Raw genomic sequence first — 4976 nt, 5'->3', positions numbered from 1 at the left:
TATATTTGGTTCCTCTCTCTTTGCTTCTTGGTGAGCCTGGCTAGAGGTTCATCAATCTTGTTTATCCTTTCAAATAACCAGCTCTTGGTTTTGTTGATTTTTTTGGTCTCTATGTCATTTTTCCCCGCTCTGATCTTTATTATCTCCTTCCTTCTGCTTATGCTGGGCTTTTCTTGTTTCTCCCTTTCTAACTCTTTGAGTTGTAGGGTTAGATAATTTATTACCATTTTTTCTTTTTGAGGACGGCCTGTAGAGCTATGAACTTCTCTCTGAAGACTGCTTTCACTGTGTCTCATAGATTTTGGGTTGTGGTGTTTTTATTGTCATTTGTTGCCATGATGCTTTTTATTTCTTCTTTGATCTCTTTGGTAACCCAATCATTGTTTCATAGCATGCTATTTAGCTTCCAGATGTTTGATTTTTTTTCATTGTTTTTATTGTAGTTGATTTCTAGTATTATGCCATTGTGATCTGAGAAGATGCTTGATATGGTTTCTATATTCTTAAACTTGAAGAGTCTTTGCCTGTGCCCCAATATTTGGTCTATCTTTGAAAATTTCCCATGTGCACTTGAGAAGAATGTATATCTTGTGGCTCTGGATTGAAATATTCTGAAGACGTCAATTAATTCCATCTGGCCTAGTGAATCATTTAGGATTGATGTTTCTTTGCTGATATTTTGTTTAAAGATTTTATTTAGTGGTGTTAGTGGGGTATTGAAGTCCCCGACTATGACTGTATTGCTGTCAATCTCTCCATTGATATCTTCCAGAAGTTTTTTTTTAAGTATTTGGCTGCTCCTGTATTGGATGTATATATGTTCATCAGAGTTATATCTTCTTGTTGAATTGCTCCCTTTAGTATTACAAAGTGGCCTTCCTTATCTCTTGTTAGGACCTTCACTTTGGGGTCTAATTTGTCAGATATAAGTATTGCTACTTCAGCTTTTTTTTTTCATTTCCATTTGCCTGAAAGGTATTTTTCCATCTCTTCACCATCAGTCAGTATGAGTCCTTTTTTCTGAGGTCGGTATCCTGTAGATAGCAGATATATGGGTCATGTTTTCTTATCCACTCTGCTACCCTATGTCTTTTGACTAGAGGCCTGGTGCTCAAAAATTTGTGTACTCAGTGGTGGGTGGACAGGGTCCCTAAGCCCGGCCTGCGCCCATTTGCAGTCCAGAACCCCTTGGGGGATGTCCACCTGTTGACTTAGGCCCACTCCCTGGGGTATCAGGCCTAAGCTTACAGTCAGACATCCTTCTGGCAGCCAGGGAGCTCTCAGGGATGTCCGACTAAAGGCTTAGGCCCCCAAGGGATCAGGTCTAAACCGTTAGTTGGACATTCTTAGTGCTGCCACGGAGGTTGGAGAGGCTTCTGCCACCACCACTGCACTGGCCAGCCATGAGCCAGGTTCTGGCTGAGTGGCACTCCACATATGGAAGTGCACTGACCACCAGGGGGCAGCTCCTGCATTGAGCATCTACCTCCTGGTGGCCAGTGTGCATCATAGCTACTGGTCATTCTGTTGTTCAGTCAATGTGCATATTAGTCTTTTATTATTATTATATAGGATGTCCCTATTTCCCCCCTTTGCCCCCTCTACCCAGCTCTTGCCCCCGACTTCTCTCTGGCCATCACCATACTGTTGTCTGTGTCCATGGGTTGTGCATATATTTTCTTTGGCTAATCCCTTCTTTAAATTCACTTCTTTAAATTTTTATTTTCAGATAAGTGCTTATAACTGCACTATTATATATTTTGTATTATATCATTTAGAATTAAGATAATTTTTAATCGAACCCCTGTAAATTGTAACACAATTTAATAAATTATGCTAGAAGCAGTTAGGAGATTTTTCATGTAATGCAGATACATTTCAATTAATATTTTATTAATTTTTAATTTTTTAATATTTTAAGTTGAAATAATCTCATACATGTAAAAAAAATCTGTAAAATACTACAGCATATTATACGTACCCTTCACCCAATTTCTTAGGTGTTAATAATTTAAACATAACCATTATACAACTAACAAAATTTGGAATATATTTTTCTTATAATCTCTTTAATGTTACTTAATTCATTTACTTTGTTTTTGTTAATCTTCACCCAAGGATATTTTTCCATTAAATTTTAGAGAGAGTGAAGGGAAAAGGAGAGACACATTGATTGGTTGCCTCCTGCACATGCTCTGATAGGGACTGGGGATCAAGCCAACAACTGAGGTACATGCCCTTGTCTAGAATTGAACCTGGGACCCTTCAGTCCATGGGCTAGTGCTCTATCCACTGAGCAAAACAGGATGCAGCTTAATTCATTTACTTTTCATCTATATGTCTCTTTATATTTAAAGTGGGTTTTGTTTTTGATTCACCCTCATAATCTGTCTTTTAATTGGTGTATTTATGCCACTGACTTTCAGAGTGCTTACTGATAGAGCTACTACCATATCAGGTGGCTTCTGGGGCCGGTCTGCTGCCTGGGATCGGATCCAGTCATGGGCAGCAAGCAGGCGGCTTCTGGGGCTTCTGGGGTCAGCCTGCAGACCAGGATTGTATTCAATCATGGGCAGCAGGCAGGCAGCTTCTGGGGCTTCCGGGGCCGGCTTGCGGCCTGGGATTGGATCTGGTCATGGGCGGCAGGCAGGCGGCTTCTGGGGTCGCATACAGGGGCCTGGATGGTGGCTTGTGCTGGCGGCTCATGCTGTCCCACCTTATCTGCAGTATGCAACTTAGCCGCCATCTTTGTTGGCAGTTAATTTGCATATCGTGCTGATTAGCCAATGGGAAGCATAGCAAAGGTACAGTCAATTACCATGTTTGTCTATTATTAGATAGGATTGGGGCATTTACATTTAAAGTTATTATTGATAGGTACTTTTTTGCTGCCATTTTTAATTTTTACGCCTGTGTTCTTTCTTCCATTCCTAATTTCTTCTTTTTACAGCAGACCCTTTAGTATTTCTTGCATTCCTGGTTTGGTGGTAATAAACTCCCTTCGTTCTTTTTTGTCTTCAAAGCTCCTGTTTTCACCCTCAACTTTGATTGATAGCCTTGCTGGGTACAGTATTCTTGGATTCAGACCCTTGTTTTGAATGACTTTGTATATTTCATTCCATTCCCTTCTGGCCTGATGTGTTTCTGTTGAGTAATCCATCAATAGTTTCATGGGAGATTCCTTGTAGGTACCTTTGTGTTTCTCTCTGGCAGCCTTTAAGATTCTTACTTGCTATAACCTTTTGCAGTGAGGATTCAGGATCTAGAGAAGGGGCATGCACAAATAGATATACTAGACAAGAAATATACATTTTGAAGGCATGGGGGAAGCCTTACTCTCTAGTGGAGTGGCTCTTCAAATCTCTGAACCCATAGCTTTTTATTTACTAGAATATACACTTGCCCTTTAGCAAAGCAAACATGCATATCAAAAGTAAGGTTTGGTAAAACGGAAAAAGATTAGCAGGTAAGGGGATTGCCTTGAGCCACCATTGTCTCGACAGAACAATCGGTGCATAGCTTTTTGCTCTTGCTAATGCCCAAGGTCCATCAGCCTTCTGTGTTCCCTGCTGCACTTTCATGATAGTGTAGCCCAGTGGTTGGCAAACTGCAGCTCGTGAGCCACATGCAGCTCTTTGGCCCCTTGACTGTGGCTCTTCCAGAAAATACCGCCTTCTGCGCATGGACCACAAAGTTTCAATCACACTGTATGTGCGAGCCTGCATATGGTATTTTGTGGAAGAGCCACACTCAAGGGGCCAAAGAGCTGCATGTGGCTCATGATCCGCAGTTTGCCGACCAGGAGTGTAGACAATGGGTAGTTTCCAGCACTTACTTTGTCTTTGGTGTTTGACAATTCTATCTAATAAAAGAGTAATATGCAAATTGACCATCACCCTGTGACAAATGATGGTAGCACCCAAAGACAATAAGGAGGGAATATGCAAATTGAGGGTCACTCAGTGACAAAGATGGTGGTGGCCAGGCCAGGACGCTTGCATGGTCACCACGGTGACTATGCAGGCATTCTGCCCTACCCCACCCTGCCCGTGGAGGGCCTGTGGGCAGCGCACAGGCGTATAGATGTGGAGTGGCCGGGGTAAGGTGGGATGCCTGGATTGATCGCCAAGGTGATGAAGGCAGGTGTCCCACCCTGCCCCAGCCACTCTGGGCTGGAGAGCCGTGCACAGGCATGGAGCAGCTGGTGGGCAGTGCACACAGGCATGGAGCGGCTGGTGGGCAGCATGCGCAGGTACAGAGCGGCTGGTGGACAACACGCTCCAGGCTGGTGCTCAGCAGGTGTGGAGAGCCTCTGAGCAGGGGAGGCACACCGGTGGAGGGCGGCCTGTACTCCTGACATGGCGGTGGTGGCAGCCATGAGTGTACCAAGTGGAGCCTGCAGGCCGAGCTGAAGTAGCGCCATCAGGCCATCAGTGCTGAGGAGTGGCTGTGCAAGTCCCACCTCCCGGCCCAGAAGGTGCATGATCGCAGGGACAACCATGATGGTGGGTCAGATTGATGTCCTCCTGGCCATGCCACGGGGGTTTGCAGATCTGCATAGCCGCAGGCCTCCAGTGTGCACATCCTCTCCTCCCTTCCTAGCATGCGATTGTCCCCCAGCATGCTGTCATCCACACGTGCCTGCAAAAGTACCAGACCATTGCATGTGCAAGTTCCCCCCCACCCTGCCACCGCGCTTCCATCAACCCCAGCATGCCTACATCCCCTACAGGACATGTGCTCATGTCTTTTGGAGAGTGTCTGGGTGTTCTGGATGCTGCGGGTGGGTGCCTGTGAGATGACAGTGAGAGAGTGGAGTGATGATGCCCTATTCCTGCAGAGGCCAGTGAGTGATGAGATCACCTTTGTGGGCTAATGCAGGTGCTGAGGTGAGAGCAGGTGCAGACAGACACGCCTGGTGGGCATGGGCGCCCCTCGCTGAGATGCCTTTGGTCAGTGTTCAAGGTCGGGAATCC

At 45.1% G+C, this 4976-nt stretch overlaps 1 pseudogene; it reads right to left on the bottom strand.

Moving 5' to 3' along the window:
• Positions 1-4483, bottom strand: part of LOC102753984 — a 14657-nt pseudogene extending 10174 nt beyond the window's left edge.
• Positions 4484-4976: the final 493 nt, after the last annotated feature.

The sequence above is a fragment of the Myotis davidii genome, unplaced genomic scaffold (assembly GCF_000327345.1).
Source record: "Myotis davidii unplaced genomic scaffold, ASM32734v1 scaffold1682, whole genome shotgun sequence".
In the NCBI taxonomy this organism is placed as follows: Eukaryota; Metazoa; Chordata; class Mammalia; order Chiroptera; family Vespertilionidae; genus Myotis; species Myotis davidii.
This window is presented reverse-complemented; position numbering and strand designations above follow the sequence as displayed.